This window comes from Mytilus californianus, unplaced genomic scaffold (assembly GCF_021869535.1).
Source record: "Mytilus californianus isolate M0D057914Y unplaced genomic scaffold, xbMytCali1.0.p SCAF_7, whole genome shotgun sequence".
Taxonomy (NCBI): Eukaryota; Metazoa; Mollusca; class Bivalvia; order Mytilida; family Mytilidae; genus Mytilus; species Mytilus californianus.
Genome location: NW_026262723.1, coordinates 26,977,655 through 26,996,010, shown reverse-complemented (window position 1 = coordinate 26,996,010; position 18,356 = coordinate 26,977,655). Strand labels below are relative to the sequence as shown.

Sequence of the window (18,356 nt, the reverse complement as noted above, 5' to 3'; positions counted from 1 at the left end):
TACCTTAAGCAACTATCAAGTTATTTTTGAAAGTCACACTGGAAGTACATTTGCTTGCACAAACTACTTAAGTTATGTACTATAAAATAAAAAGAAGAAGATGATGTGTTTATCTTTCTATGTAGCCTTAGTTCGTTTTGTATATATATTTTTTTTATTTAGGTTTATTTATATGTTTCGGAGTTTAGTGTGACGTCCATTTTCGATGAACTAGTACACATTCTGTGTTAAGGGGCCAGCTGGAGCACGACTCTGTGTTCGGGATTTTCTCGCTGTATTGAAGACCCACTAGTGGCCTTGGGCTGTTTTTGCTTTTTGGTCGGGTTGTTGTTTCTTTGCCCAATTCTCGTTCCTATTCTGATAACAAAATGGAAAGTTCTTGGTTTTTATTTATATCCCGGGGGAAACTAATTAGTATGAAACAGTTGATTTTACCCTACAGTGGTTAAAGTTCCATAACTCTTAAATATTGTCACATAAAAAGGAGAGTATTGAATGCTATGCTACCAAGTGTATGAACTTTCTGTCATTTACATTAAGTTAAACCTTGTATAACTATATTTGAATTTCCGTAAGCGTATTACAAAATGATACGAAACAATATTCCAAAACATCGTCCCCTGCAGAGAAATGATAATTAAAAAAAACAAATGAAAGGACCATTATATACGTTTGTTACAAATAAATAATAGCTAGATTGATTGATTATTGGTTGCTAAAACAAATACTAGGTAGAGGAAGCGAAGTAAACTAATTATACATTTTAGTTTGTTATCATCATTATTATAGGAAATTAGCACGAACAAAACCAAAAATTGAAACAATAAAATAAAAAGAAAGAACTGGTCAAAACTATGATAAAACGATGAAAAAAGAAGTTATGACTGACAGCAAATTAAATTAGGACCACAACTGGATTACACTTATACAAATTGATAGCTTGGGATACTAGTAGGCAGGTACAGAAAGTGAAAGTACTTGTTAAGAATGTTTGTAGGCCCCAATTCTCTGTCATGCCATTGGGGAGTAGTAAAAAACGATATCAAGATAAAGATATATAAGAAGAAATCGACATGAATCACTAGAAGACGATTTTTAAACACACACAAAAACTTACACAATGAAAAAAGATTTATCTATAATATATTTAGTTTATATTGACCTTTCTTTTGACTAGCAAACAAAAATTAAGGCTATTCGAAAGAGATGTTTTATGTCCCAAATAAAACGCAAAATCCATGACCGATCATGGTAACAGTCACGTGGTAACAGTACAAAGCAGAATTAAAATTGTCAGCGTTTTTCCATATCCTGCATTTATGTTTTAATTCTTGGCTTTTGTGAAAGCGTCGACCATGTGCATAATACGCTGTCATCATTGCAAAGGTTTAAACACTATGTATTTCCGTTGGTGACCAAGTTGAATGTCTTAATAAATCTATAAAAGGGCATTCAAATTTCAGTTTAAAAGGAATAAATGAGGAAGTAAAATAAAACAAATCAATAAATCTGAAATCAGGTTTACATGTTATATCTAAAAAAATATTGTGTGCTTTAGAGAGTGTTATGAACGCAGGGGGTTTCATCACTTAACCATCAGCGAAGAAGGAATAAGATGTTTGAATCATCGCAAACTTAAGTCAAACCCAGGATATAATTGGGATATGAATTATTTCCTATACCTGCTGTCGTAAATGATGGAAGCGAGGATTAACTATCGCTAATGCTTTACTAGCTCTAGCCTCAGACACGTTGATTCCTTTGCTTGATAAATGACCTGTCATCATTTTCCGACCGTATGTTGGTCCAACCTGAAAAAAACACACACAATGCGCACATCATGTTTTAAATGTAACTACTAGTATTTGTTCCATGTACATGATGTATATGATTTGAAATACGTCTGTGTCGATCTGTGTCGATCTGTTTTTTTTACTTTTTTTCATTTCAAAAGAAGATCGTCACTGACTGAGACCCATTTTTTGTGTCGACATATTTGTCCTACAAAACTCGTTTTGCTTTCACATTTTAAAGATGTTAAGCATATTAAATAAAAGATATTAAAATGTACATGACACAGAACCTCATGGAAACTGTTTTCTGTTTGTTGAAATACTTTCCACATATATTCTTAGCTACATTTTTTTCGGTAAAAGCAAATATAAGAAGTCATTCATCCTTTGAAATATACATTTACCACACATAAATGCATGTATATTCACATTTTCTTTTATAAGGTGATGCTTATTTGATATTCTGCGACAGAGAATTGTGAATATTATAAGCCTGGTAATAACAAGTTTGTATTAAACAGAATCAAAATTAGGAAAGTCTGTACAATGCAGAAAATATTCGTAAACAAATTTGAAAATAAATACTACCGCAGTGAACAGGTTAATATTACATCTATTACATACATTATTAGACATTTGAAAAATGAAGCAGATGGGAACATTTTTCAAATTTGAATATTGCACAGTAAAATGAAAAATGAAAAATGCTCCACGTTGGAGCATTTTTCATTTTTCAATATTCAAAGTCAAATTGAAAAATGCTCCACGTTAGAGCATTTTTCATTTTTCAATATTTTAAATGAAATTGAAAAATGCTTAAGGTCAGCAATTTCAATATTTGCTTTTAAGAATGAGATTGAAATATGTTTTTTTTTCTAAAACAAGCAAATGCAAATGTTTTAATATATTAAAACTTTTGATAAAATTAAATCATTTTTAACACAAACTTATTGTTATTTGTTTCAATATCCTCGTGAAATCAAAAAATATAATCTCATGAAAATTACAAATTTCAAATCTCATAAAGAAAATGATTTTTCAAAAGTGACTTCAAACGATTTTTGTTACATTTTTCAAACCAACTAGCTTTAAAAGTTGCAGAGCAATTTGCAAAATCTATTTTTTATTTTAAAATGACAAATGTTTGGCTTACATGTACACGGACGCCGTCCCGTTTTGTCTAATATATTTTGACCTGCTGACCAGTTTTACAACATATAAATTTTCGTCAGAAATGGTATTTAACTCGTATGATCTATTTTAAACCATGGCGGCCCTGTTTATTTAATGACCCCCCCCTCCCCCCCCCCCCCAAAAAAACACACAAATTTTATATTAGATACGAAAAGGAGCATTCACCCAAAATTTAGTCTTTGAGAAGAGAAGATCTTTGAGAAAGTTTACGACGAGGACGGATGGCAAGTGATGACAATAGCTTAGCCCTTTTAAGAAAAATCTATAATCTATCAATTAATTATTGACTGGGAAAGAATAAATTTAAAACAATAGAAAGGCGTGGGCAGTTCACTTCGGATATCATAAGTAAGACGGGGATGGGCTTTTACAAGAAACCACATAAAGCACTTTATAACTTTATAAATAGGTGGAAATCAAGTCTGGTTCGTATAAATTTATAGTTATTTCCTGCCTGATCGGATGTCGTAAAAGTACATGTTTATAAATCTTTCATTTTATCACTTACCAAGCATATGTATAAGCGTAACTGTAAATAGATTTATGTATTGTGTCATACACATATTTGTTTTTGGAAATTTGTTATCTCAAACATATCCTTCTGTATGTAAGTTTTTAAAGTTTTTGAATGACAAATGTTTAAACATCGTACCATGTCAGTTTTACTGTAAAAGAAAAACAAAACAAAACAAACATGGCAACATGTTAACACGTTAACTAATGCATTGTGGTAAAAACAACTGTTGTGCAGATAATGCACGCACATGTGTATAAATGTTTGTTTCATTAAAAATGCTACTCCATTCTTTGAACTAAATGAAAGTATGAAAATCAATGAAAAGGTATGATAAGGCCATGCTTTCTAGTTTGTTTGTTTGATGGTGCTTAACGCGACTTTCAGCACCCATGATTATATATTGCCAGCACATTTTACTGCAACTGGATTCCAGTTGTATCCGGAGAAATATATCGACCGTCAACAAGAAAACTGGCATTCACTGTAAATAAGTTTCCGGTATATGGAATTCGAAAATCAAAATGTATCATATCTGCCAAATACCATCCTTCAGATGTTCAGTTTTGATAACCATGGTGAATTTATTTTACATATTTGTATCTGGGGTATTAATAAACTGCCTGTATTGTAACTGTTGAAAGCAACATTGCAAATATATCAAACAGCCTCATGTAACGATATTGTCATTCATATTTATACATAAAATACGGCTTGACCATCAAACATGTTTTGCTACAGAAAGTATTTCATGAATATATGAATATGTGTATATCATTTTAAATATACTAGTATATAAAAGTAAGGCACTAGACGCATATCTATTTTGTCCAGATTCAATACGTATAATGGCAATCTCATGTCAAGTATTTCAATGTCTACATATTTATAAAATCAGATTTACATTTTAGGTGACCTTTAGCGCACTGGTATCCAAATTATATTAACCTGTTAGCTTTATCAATGGCAGTAACATAAGTTTGAAAGGCTTGACAATCTTTTTTTTGCGAGTACTATTTGTTATCATACCATACATTACTAATGTATTTTTTTTTTATCTAGATTCAACAGAAGATTTAAACGGTCTATGGACACAACATACGACATTACAATCAACTCCTTATACAACAGGTATTCCTACTTATGCATGTTATGTAAATTGGTCTTTATTTTGTGTAACTGTAGTGACCGAATTGTATCTTTTTATTGTTTTGTTTATGATTAGGTGATTCATAATGTACTTTATACAACAAATTGTATGAACTCAGAATATTTCATGCAACCCAAAAGTGCAATCAATAATCCTTAAATTGTTGAAAGCACCAACTTTCATTTTGTGTAAATATTAACTCCCGTCATCTAAAGCTAACAGATATCAGCAACTCCTGCTGAAATAGTAACAGCCATAAAGAATACCACAATGCATAAGTCGCATTGGCGTAATCATAAACAAGGAAAAGAGGACTGGATTATGGCTACCACAAATGGAAGATATTCGTTATTTTGTCACATAACCGTTAACAATGGTCATACAAAAAATTATAGCATGCAAACTTCTATCAAAAGAGGTACTAGTGTTAGGAACCATCTTGAAGTTGAATTTTAATGTGCAAAATTGCCGCGGGACGATTGCTTCCGTGTGAATTTGAGATGAAAATTATACAGGAAATGGAAATATATGGTGAATTTTGCATATATATCTATTATTTTTTACTTATCTTTCAGTTTTTAATGTGAGTGAAGCCATATATACATGGGATAGGGCTGCCAATAACTGCATAAATGGCTGGACATTGTCTGGAGAGGGCATATTCAATTCTTGTCGTTCAGATGTACATGTATGTCATACTATTAATGCAAATGATCTACTGCCAAATATAAAAAAGAAACCTCCTTTTCTTTGGAAAGATGGCTATGCAGTACGGTCCCCTGTCATAGAATATCACGGTAAAATAGAGTGATCAATAGTTTTTAAGTTTTTAAGTTGTTATTGTTTTCAAATTATAGTCTTTAATATGAACATATCTTTAATATGAACATATCTTTAATATGTACAATACAAATTGTACTGCACCAGATGCGCATTTTGACCTTTAATGTTTCTCACGCGATGCACAAGGATAAAGTATTTGAATGTCCAAAAACTAATACAAACGTTGAGAGCTAATCAAAAACAAATAGCACCAAAGTGAGGCAAAACCCGGGAAATAAAACTGATTTTAAAACGAATGAAATACAATACGTAATTCAAAATGATTTCGAAATTGTATAACAGCAAGTTTTTTTCTTGTCAATTACGAATTTTGCGTCTATTTTTTATTTCAACTTTTTGCGATTAAAGTATATAAGCTAAATGTGATATAATCAGAGAGACCTATGCTGATCATGTATTGACATTGGTTGACTGGAGTTTATTTTATGCTCATCATTTCAATCGGGCATCTATTCATAAAGGCATGTTTACATATAGATGTATTTGTTGACCTATCTGTTTTGTGTGTGTGTATGTATGTATGTGTGTGTGTGAGTCGGTAAGTTTTTCGTTTATTTGTATCTAGTAAGACAATCAATTAAATTTATACATAACAAGCATGAATCCTTTTTACGTATGTGATAGTTTATTAGATACTAAATCTGACAGATGAATATTGCTTTGCATTGCACAGATAAATTGTAATACAATACCTCACTATTAGGTCAGTCGTATTTTCTTGCGTTTTATCTAAAAATAAAAATACATGATCAAATAATTATTCTTGTGCTGTGCCAGTAAAAAAAGCCGTTTACCCTCCCGGAAAGCCGAATGACATGCCAGTGTATTAAAGGGTTAGTCGTGATAAACTCATTATCTATACAAAGATTTTTTTTTTCACGTGAGACTAAATAGAGACGTTCGAATCAAAAACGTAAATGCTAATAAAAGTACGAAGGGATGTTAGTTTGATGATGCATGTTGAACTGCCTTGTTTTCTTTACCAATTCTATATCCAACATCCTGCTTTTCCGAGTGACAGTTTCAATTCCCTGTCCTTCATTTCGATCGACCGAATTATTGACTGCGGTAAAGCATTCAAATAGATCCCAGGTCTTCTCCAATCTGCAGTGAAACCAATGTTTTAAAGTTTTATCAGTATGTTTGTACAGGCTGTATAAATAATAGGCAATTCAAATCATAATACAAGCATGATCAGGGTTTAATCAGTTGTAGACGCTTGGAACCACTCGATAAGGGATACATAAGGACATGTTTAAAACTCCACGTTTGCATTTGAAAATGCCGAAACACCGGTTTGCTTTTAACCATTTACTGTTAATCTGCAGTCTCAAATCGTTTGTCTCTTTAGGAATAAAAGTCAGGGTACGCAACTGTTAAATCGGTGCTCCAAATACAAAATGACAGGAAAATATTATCAAATACCTTTTTATCCAAAAATTCGCAAACATTTATGATGCAATCGGTCCTTCATTTAATGGCTAATCTGTTTCTATTTCAATTTTTTTTTTTTTTTTTTTTTTTTGTTGTTGTGTTATTATTTTATTCTAGAGTGTTTGAAGTTTAGCAACGTGAACAGTACAGCAAATTTATTAACACATACAAAAAAGCTGATCCTTAATGGGGTCGAAAAGTGTTCTCTTTTTTGTCAACAAGATGGAAACTTAAAGGACAAAGACATCATTTTACTACAGGTATTATCTATTATTGCATTTACTAATATATCTTAAAAAATATAAAATCAAGAAGATGTAGTGTGATTGCCAATAAGATAACTCTCCTTAAGAGCCAAATGACACAAAAAATTACAACTATAGGTCACCTAACGGCCGTAAATAATCAGTAAACCACATACCACATACTCATCTATAAAAGGACCCGAAACGACAAATGTAAAACAATTCAAACGAGAAAAAATAGAGCCTGATTAATGTACAAAAAAATGAACAAAAACCAAAAATGATATACAGCAACACACGACAACCACTGAATTACAGGTTCCTGACTTGGGACAGGCACCTATAGTTGTTAATATCTGTGTCATTTTGGTCTATTGTGGAGAGTTGTCTCATTGGCAATTATACCACATCTTCTTTAAATATACACACAGAATGTTATGGTGTTTAGCTAGTTTAAAGGCACGCCAACCCTCTCCAAACATGGGACAGTGGTGTAACAATACAACATAAGAACAAACTATAAAAATCAGTTGCCAAGGGCCTAAATCATCAGATCGATACAAAGCAGAAATTAAAGTCATCTAACAAAAGCACATAGTGATTAAGTTTTTATAATTATAGGAATATATATAGAATATTAGAATAACACGTTTTACATTTCATGCGGTTGAAGTGCTTTTCTGGATTTACCTTCATCAGGAACGATCAAAACCGAATATTTGAAGACATAGGCTGCATGAAATCAGAAACATTTTCAAATTCAAATATTTATTGCCTATAAACTTTAAACTATCAGTTTGTGACAAATACAAAATAAGTAAACAGTATAACTGAACTTCACATACATATATGAATACAATGATTTAAAAACAGTTATAAGTCCAATGTCCCCTGTTCTCGGTTCTAATGACTTTTTGATGTAGGATCCCAATTTATTTACTTGTGATGTGGTTGATGGATTGAGTATAAAAATCACATTGGCTTCATCAGAGAAAACTTTAATAGAAAACCTTAATTTAAAATTGTCATACAAAGTTGTTTCTCAGTTTCTTATTTATTTAACGTTCTAATGAAAAAGGTTTTTTCAACTTCTAATATGTTACATTTAAGGTATAATCTTTGCTCTATATCAAAATTAGAATGTCTTCCTGTTTCTATCGAAATTATGATCACTAATTCTTAATTTTCTATATGTTAAGTTTGGTGTTCTTAAATAAATATGGCTTAAGGTTCTTATATAACAAGTATAACATGTATTAATAAAGTTGACTTATTTCATCAATTGTGACATCTTATTATGAATCAAATTTACAAAGTAGCTTTTATATAAACTGTAAATGAACTATTTAATTTTAGGTTCAAACTAGTATGTTGTTAAGTTTACATAGACTATTTTGTACATAGGTAAACCAGGAGTAGACTCCTTCCGTGTCTAAAATTTTGCTAAGCATTGAAGATTCTTTCAAAAGAGGATTTAACTAACAACATTCCAATTTCTTCAAATATAACAAAGTTTGTATTTTGATATTAAATTAAAGTCTCCCCAATTCAGCTCTATTTGAAATTTTTGGTTTTATATTTGAGTTCAATTGTCTCCTGCCTTCCTCCTTGGATCCAAATTGAAAAAGGCTCGTTACGTCAGATTGTAAGGTTCAGTAACCTACAATGAGATTATGGTACAAATGTATACGTAAACTTACTAAATAACCAAACAAAATATATAGGGTACAGCGCACCGTGATAACAGAATTTAAGTACAAGACTTAACTTCTATTGAGATTAAATGCATTCTTTCTTGTTTCAAATAAAAATTAGCAAAATACCAAATGTAATTTTTCAATTGTTTTTTTAGCAAAACATAAAATGTCCACTTCTTTTCCAGAATTTAAAGCCCTATTTAATATACATGATATATGAGTATGTTTTTAACGATTTAAGATGTTTAAATTACTAGAATTGAAATGATTAATTGTGTATCAAGGTATGAACTGAAATAGGTAACCAGTTCAACCTCTACTAATTATTTTTCCGCTGTCAAGCATTCGGCTTTGGAAGTAAAACTTCATGATTAGACAATATCCCAAAAAAAATTAGCTTTGTAAGTGTTTAAAACAAACAGATGTTTAATTTGTTATTTGTTAACTTATTGCATGATAGAGATCTTAATCTGTCTAATGTGGCAATGTTCAAGCGTAAGGTAATTGTTAAGATTCGCACATGCTTTACGACTGGTCAGAAAATGTGTTATTATTAAAAAACGTGAAGTTGACAATTTGTTAGTTGAAATCACAACGTTATTCAAAGAATATAGATTAAAGTCGTCCGTCTGTGATAAGCTAGAACTCCACAGTTAGAAAATAAAAAAATAAAATTGAACAACAAAATGTTTAATCCTCTTCTATTCCTACCTTTCTAATAAATTAAGCCAACTATTTTGTCATAGACGTGCATCTTTTACATTTATTTGTAATCAGTATCTTTCATAGATTGATTTTCAAAAGTTAAAATGGTGAAATTAAAATCCTTTTTTGTGTATTCATGGTAACATTCTGCATTCATTTACCATACAATATTGCAAAAGGGGGATGAAAATGTCACATATTACCCAAAAATTTAGTCCAAACTAGATTTTCAATTCCTTTGAGAGATACATTTTCTGAAACTAATGACATTAATCTACCAAACGAGCAAATAAAAAGTAGGTGTTTTTAATTTGTTAGTAAAATTTACAAAAAAAGTTCGTGCGACAAAAAGTTGGAAAAAACATTACTAGTATACTAGTAAAAACTAGTATACATGTTTGTTTAGGGGCCAGCTGAAGGACGCCTCCGGGTGCGTGAGTTTCTCGCTGCATTGAAGACCCATTGGTGGCCTTCGGCTGTTGTCTGCTCTATGGTCGGGTTGTTGTCTCTTTGACACATTCCCCATTTCCATTCTCAATTTTATTACAAAACTTTCCGGAACAATGTCTGGTATGGATATACAAATACGGATTGTCATACTGAAAACAGCCCATAAAACATACATTACAACACCGTGATGTTGCTATAAACTCACTATGAAGGCTATATCAATCTTCAGCTATCCGAAAATGAATGTTGTTGCACACTAGCTTTTACACCTAACTGTGGAATGCTACCTTAATATCGATGGAAAGATCATGTGATTTCCGTAGTTATCTTAATTTTAAGTTGAATGATATATATGAGATGAAAGCACTCAATGTAATATATATGGTTAATCAATACATGAACATCATGGATATATCTGAAAATAAAATGACAAAACAAGCTAATTTTTTTTTTACATTTTTGTGAAGGTTCTACAAGAATCTGCTTATACATGTTTAGAAATACGAAAAAATATGTCGACCAGTAATACCGTTCAAAAAATGTGTGTTGAAATATCAATCAAGCAAACTAAACGCATATGTTGTTTATCAACAAGTCCAACAAGTCAAGATTGTGACACAAAATTTGTTGTAGATCTTTAAAATGTATGCGAATTCACATCTGTTTACCACGTTGGTTGAATATATCTCATTACCATATACCTAAATACCATCGTGGTAATGTATTAAGTATCATCGGATTTTACGTGCTATGCAAATATAATTCCTACAGTTGGATATTATTGTTTATATTTCTTAGAGCGCATATAGGTATGTCTCTTGTTTAAGGTCATCTACATTTGCTTAGATTCATGTCTATTGGTTTATTGTGAAAAAAAATTTCACCACATCTTCTTTTTTGTCAAGTTATACAATAATTATAGCCTTCGTGAACTATAATTGACCATTAACGAAAGAAAATCACTAAGACCGATTTAAAAAAAACATGGATCGAATACAGACAGACCTTACTTGTTGTAAAAAACGACGGGAAAAAAAGACATATCAACATCAAACTAAAAAGTGCGCTCTATGCTCGAGAAGTCCAAGATATTTTTTGTTTGTAGTAAGCACTGTTGCACTCGAAGTGTTGCTGATGTCGTGTAAACGTTTAAACTCGGCAACGTGACAGTAGTAGCCATCTGTGACATAGATTTTTCATAACGGTCATCCAAGTTATGATGCAATTAAATTTCCAGTGGATGACTATCTCATTTTTTGTAAAGTGTAATTTGTCTCGTTGCAGATCTAATTCAAGATATTGTGATATGTCTCATTTTAATGTTGTTATAGTGTACTTTATTTGATATCAAATAGAATGAAACGTGCTATTGTTTGCCGGAGAAAACGCAACGACAATGGAATGAGATGATAGATGTAATACAAAAGACTTCTACTCACGACTGCGATATGCAATGTGTTGATGACAAATTTGACAGATGTGGAGGCAAAACAAATCTTTTTCATCGTATAAACTGATGGAATTACCGATGAGTAAGTTTTTGATCTATGAATTATCTTTATGATATTAATAGACAAGAGTTATCGCTAATCTTGAATTTATTGATTGGAATTGAAAATGTTTCAGTTATAATTAATTTTGTTTTAATATACGATAGTATTAATGAATCTAAGCATTTTATTTGAAATGATAACTCAATCTTAATTGTTACATATGGTTGTGTTTTGCAAATATAGTTCATCTAAATATCAACATGCTCATTGAATTTAATTACTTTTTGGGTGCATGTTTTTTGGATTGATAATTATTTGATAGTTCAGTGTCAGTCTGTAAATACCGGAAATCTATTCGGAGAAATATAACGATTGACCCGATAGTGTATTGTTATGATGTGTACAAGAGTAACATTGATTAAACATTAATTACTGGTACATTATAAATTGTGTGCGTTCAAGAGCACTGTTGATAATTGCACTTTCAATGATTTATCAGGAAGGATCAACACAAATGTTTTGTATACAAAAGGTGTCTGAGGGTGTTGAACCTGTTACGCAAATGTAAGTTAGAAAATGTCAGAAAAGAAGCCACCTAAAATGTAATAATTGTAATAACTGCACTATTAAGATTTCATTAATTTCAAACTTGTTTTACACAATAAGTTAAATCGTTTGAAGAACGCTTTTTGGTAGTAAAAACAAATTATGCCTAATAACGAATTACAGGTGCAGAAATCGGTGGAAATTGTTTCTATACGTCCGGCAGCAGTACACAAGTCAAACGTACTAGATGTAAAGAAGAATTAAAGTTAAAGTGTGAAGAAGTCATACAATCAGGTATATTTATATTCAAAATCCTTTTATTTTTTATTTTTTTATTGAAATCTTGAAAATCGAATTATGAGCTTATTAAACACAATAGATAAAAAGAAATGCAGATTCTATGACGTAATCTGTCCATATTTTTTACGGGTAAACATCAGGAGCATGCAAACCACCTGAGTGTACTATTGACAAATTCGTGATAATCTCGCTATGCAAAACAACAATTGGTTGATGTGCATATAATTTCGAATCCGCAATAAACCGGAAAACAGTAATAGACTTTAAAAGATCTAGAAATTTAACAAAATATACAAACAACATATAAATAAAGGCAACAGTAGTGTACCGGTGTTCAAAAGTCATCAATCGATATATGTTTGTTTTCATGTTAAGTCGAAGAATGTGATAATTGGACATCTTCTAAAACGGTTTGTATTTACTTACTATATTTTACTTTAGTCGTTTATAGGCACATTAAAGTTAATAATAACATTATGCAAATGCTGTGATATACATTTTGTACATAAGTATTTACATTTAACCAATTTATCTGACTACGAGTATTGATCTAACTGTAGATTATGTTTTGCATATTTTAAGGTATTTTTGTCGTACAATGTTCATCACATTAGTCAGTTTCAAAATTGTTCAATTGACAATCCTGACACAACAAGATGCGTAATTAAACATCAAAACCTTAGAATACGGAATATATGACTTATATACTGTCAACAAATTTAGTTTTTTCAAAGATTTGCCCAAAATTGTATCCCATATTTCCATCATGGGTATTCCTTTTTTTAGCAATAAGGTATAACCACTCAGACGTTCCAATTTTAAAGAATTATTCATAATAACTGTTTCCTCTGTTTTGTCTAGTATTTTACTTAACAAATTGAGTTTTTATTACAAATTCAGAATCAGAATCGAATATCAATTCTCCCCCTTCTTTTTTTAATTTCGTAATGTTCACATATAGAAGATGAGACTGTTTGATAATTTGATGTCATCAAAGAAAAGCAAAATATTTAGATACATGTACATGGTGTGTGTATAAACTCGTTTTGGCACGAAAAAAGAAACAGTAATGTACATGTAACACCAAGACGATTGTATACTTTTGTTTTAAACGTGATATTGACAGTTTAAAAATTTTAAATTTATCTCGTATTACTTCCCTTTTTGATGTACCGATAAATAAACAAAATCTCAGATTATTTTATTAAATTCTGCGCTAACGATGTTTTTTTTTTGGTAAACGGCGGAAAAAAGTTGTTTCTGTCCAAAACATTAAAAAAAATGATATAAATTGTACAGTCAAACCCCAATTAATACATTGTGATAAAAACAAACGATTGCTTTCAATAGAAAAAAATGTTTAAGGTAAACTGAAGTATGTATTTTTATCAGTGATCTTACACATGTCATTATACAATGCGTTAAAGCATATATCATTGAAATTTGGTATCGTCTGGGTTGTCTCCGAAAATGAAAGTGTTATCGTCCGGAAATATGCCATTGGGTTTATAATTCTAGAAACTCTACTGACCACTGTGTTGACTTAAGCTAATCTATAATCTATTTCTAACTGATAACTAGCAAACTCTTTAATCATAATTATCATGTCTTCACTATACCTCTCGAAAACGAATGCTGACATGCGCCATTAGGTAAATGTTTTTTTTTCTGAAAGGGCTTAATTTAACTTTCTGGTCGAAATTACATTGTTTACAAACTGTATTGCTGTTTTATTGGGATTCTTCAGTATGAAATATATAGTATGTCTTGTTTTAGTTTTCATTTGTGTGTTCGATTTTGTTTTAGTGTGGACGTCATTTGATTACTTTCGACATTTCACTGCTCTACATTGAATTCTTATTACGATTTAATAGAAAACAATGAAACGAGAAGAAATTGAATCTTAAACTTTCTTTAAATCATTTAAAACATTTATTCTTGATCTGGGTTTGAACAAATGTCGAATTTCAACATCTTTTCAACAGAATCGCTACATGTATACGATGACGGCTATTACACAACAGTTATAAACTTAGTTGAATAAACATTTATATGCATATTACGCTTGCCATTTGTAAGGCACACAAGTTTAAAGGGCAAAAAAAAATGAATTTGAAGAGCATTTATGTTTATCAATGGTTTTAGTTTTATGATACATGATATTTATCAGTAATTTTGTGACTGGTTATACATATATATGTGCAATTGTAAATCATCTCAAAATTAAACTTTGTGTCCTTAATACTCTGTGTTTACCTTTTTAATTCGATCGTCAAAGGTTAGTCTTTTGTAGACGAAACGCGTATCTGGCGTATAAACTTTTAATCCTGAGATCTATTATAAGATTATTTGCTATATATGATGAAGAAGAAATTGAAAATCCATGTACATTACAAGTGACAAGTGTAATATGTTTATGGATTTTATATAAAACGAAACAATAATAAATCATGTTAACCATTATGCTACAACTGTGAAAGAACCGATAGGATATCCAAATCAGAGCTTCGCATGAGGGAGTATATTCTTTAATTTAAAATTGTTTCCACATGGAACCAAATCTCAATCTAACACTATCCGTATTTATATGCCAATACCAAAGTACTGGCTACTGAGCGTCTGATACTCTCTGAGACTTACACCAGCAGTGGTACCGACCCTGCGGTAGCAAAACCTTATTTGTACTAATTTGACTGCACAAGATGGCCATTTCGACAATTAATATCTCTTCAGTGATACCCAAAGGCAAAATACTTTAAAATCGAAAACCGTATACAAGCATTTAAAAGCTTATAAAACTTAAGAGGACATAAATGTAAATTTAAACCCGATACTTTAAATATACGGTCGTTTTTACACGAAATTGTTTCGATTGTTAGTCGCTCACTGATTATCATATATTTTCATTTTAATAAGTTTTTGTTTGTTTAACTTGTTAGATGGAATCAGGAATCTCAAGGTCAAATGTTACGAAATTATGTTGAATTGGTATGATGCAAGACAAGCGTGCAATCGGTCTGGAAGATATATTCAACTTTTGAACAACAAGTGTGATAATAACGAAGATCTTAGAGCAGACAAAATATGGCACAATAGTTTCATTAAAGAGAGAATTGTTTGGAATACAAGTATGATATATCTTCATAATAACATTCGCAGTATTACATTATAACAGAATCATCAAAACATTTTAAGCTACTAAGACAATATGATTTAGCAAACATGCTAGCCAGTTAAAAACCAGGTTTAATCCACCATTGTCTACACAAGGATATGTCTGTACCAAGTCACGAATAGGACAGTTGTTTTTCATTAGTTTGATATGTTCGAGCTCTCAATTTTGCCATTTGTTGAGGAAATACCGTTTTAAATTTTCTTTGGAGTTCTTTTTTTTATTATTATTTTACTTTTTCAATACAAAAGATAAATTAAATCACATATTTATGCTCGAGTTTTCGTGAAAAGCTGATGTGTGGGTTTCTTTACACTGGTTAAAAGTAACAGCATAGCTTGAAGCAATTATGATTGGCAGGTGGCAAAAACCAACAATTTTTTGACATACTTAGAAAATATCCTTATAGGTTTTTTTTTGTTTTACGTACAAAACGTGAATGAAAACGTTATCGCCATTATAACGGCTTGTCAGTATGTTAGCAAACAAAAAGTCATAATATTTATTTATAATTGTTGATGAAGATAATGCGGAGTCTTGCTAAAAGTTTGAGTTGTTTTTCATTATAATTGTATCTGAGACACAGCTGTGCTGATACTTTGCTTACAATACAACCTTATCGAAAATGCATAATATAATACTTTAAAAAGGTACCTACTAAGCAGGCACTAAACAGGTTTTACCAGTCTGATAATAGACATAAAGACATCAACCGAAGTGTCCTAAGCCGAACTATGTTATAACAAAATATCTAAAAACGGAACTATGTTATAACAAAATATCTAAAAACGGAACTATGTTATAACAAAATATCTAAAAATGGAATTATGTTATAACAAAATATCTAAAAACGGAATTATGTTATAACAAAATATCTAAAAACGGAACTATGTTATAACAAAATGTCTAATGACTGGAAGACTTATCATGACATACTATTCCATTTTAAAACAGAGGCGCAAGATACCAAAGGGACATCAAACTCATAAGTCGAAAATAAACTGACAAAGCCATGGCTAAGAAAGAAAAAGAACAACAGAAATACAATAGTACACAAAACAAAAAATAGAAAACTAAAGACTGAGTAACTGGAACCTCGGGAGTGATGTCAGGTGCTCCCAAAGGGTACGCTAATCCTGATCCACATGTTGCACCTGTAGTGTTGCTTATGCTGGTACATACCCGGTAATTAGTCTAATTCGATCGGTAGATCACATTCAGGAAAATGAGACGGGGTTGTATTTACAACATTGGGAAAATTTCCGCTATCATCTGCAACACGGATATTCAATAACGGTCAACCAACTCGTGGTGGTGTCCGTAAACTTAACGAACGGTTGATTTCAACTTAACCACTTGAAACTCTTAGTTTGATAGCATCATGGTGAGCAGCAACCTTCTATCAAGGAAATCGAGATAGGAAATACAACCCCTGGAATATCATATCGACTGGGAAATATATAATCCGTATGCAGCAGGCCCCTCCTGGAATATAGCTAAATAGAAATGAAAAGTTCACAATTGGGAAGCTGTAATCATCTCTATTGACGTAAAGTTTTGTTTTCAACCGACACTAATTGTCAATTCCTAGATGTGTGTTACGTTTGACTCTTATAAGGGTCTGGAAGGGGATCCTTCAATTCTGTATTTCTTATTTTTTTTAACCGTTTTTCTCTATTCTTTATAAATTGTGTGCATTATTCTCCATTCTTTATATTTAGGTACCCCATTATTTTCAATTCTTTATTTGTTTTACCTATTTTCTATTCTATTCTCCATGCTTTTTGCCCTCTTATCTGCACTTTTTGTCCATTTTTCTCTTTTTGTAAACCCCACACCAACCTTCTATATCACTTACTTCAGTCCATGTTCGTTTTACTTATAAAATTCTTAAAAGGAAAACTAAGCTTGATCTATATATGACGATTAAATATTCTTACTTCCTTTACGTTATTTTGCATTTAACTTACTTCTGTTTAATAAAATAAGTTACTGCTGTTCAAATGTCAAAAATCGAGTAAGAGAAAACAAATACCGATTAACCAACTAAAACCGAGGTAAACACATCAACTATAAGAGGAAAACAACGGAACAACGAATGAACTGAACTGCAACAAAACAAAATTTAATTCATGCTACTTTATGTTGTTTGTGTTTATATTTCTTAAGCTTATTGGTTTGAGTACCTACATGTATGTGTTGGTTAAAATATGTTGTTTGCATTTAGATACTGTAACTGACATAGAAAAGTAAAATGGATACAGTTGCGTAGCACTGATGCTTACACGAGATTCGAAGTACATTCTTATAGCTGCAAATTGTGACAATAAGTACCATTCTTTATGTCAAAAAGATGTCTGCCGTTTGTTACTTTTTTATATTTATTGTGGTATAAGTTTTCTGAAAATGAAAACTGAGAACTAATTATGAATTACAAAATTTATACATTAATATTGTAAATAAAAATAGAGAATGGAATTGGGGAATGTTTCAAGGCAACCCGACCAAAGAACAGAAAACAGGCAATGGCCATCAATGGGTATTCAAAGGAGCTGAAACAAAATGAGAAACATACAAGACTAAAAAAATGCTACATGTTCTTCACTTGGACAGGTGCAAAAATGCATTAAGTATGTTTTGTGAGATCTGTTCACCTCGTCCTATACCTATAAGGCAAACTGAAACAACCAGCAATACGCACAGTAAAACTCAGTTTAAAAGAAGTCCGAGTCACTATAATTTGAATAATGAATGTGATAAATATATGTTTTTATGAAGTAGTTCTATTTTTACTTATTTTTTTCATAACTTAGATGAAAT

General features: G+C 31.1%; 1 long non-coding RNA gene across 3 annotated transcripts; it reads left to right on the top strand.

Annotated features, from left to right (window-relative positions):
- Positions 1–3,486: 3,486 nt before the first annotated feature.
- LOC127709230 (uncharacterized) lies at positions 3,487–17,964 on the top strand. 3 transcript variants are annotated; one of them, XR_007985554.1, is made up of 8 exons: positions 3,487–3,594; positions 4,564–4,632; positions 5,227–5,448; positions 7,046–7,188; positions 11,381–11,557; positions 12,248–12,358; positions 15,304–15,492; positions 17,764–17,964. It is a non-coding gene; the product is annotated as an uncharacterized LOC127709230 (long non-coding RNA). The 3 variants fall into 3 exon arrangements; XR_007985553.1 differs by having other exon boundaries at positions 5,227–7,188; XR_007985555.1 differs by lacking the exon at positions 17,764–17,964 and having other exon boundaries at positions 5,227–7,188; positions 15,304–15,539.
- The last annotated feature ends 392 nt before the right edge of the window (positions 17,965–18,356 follow it).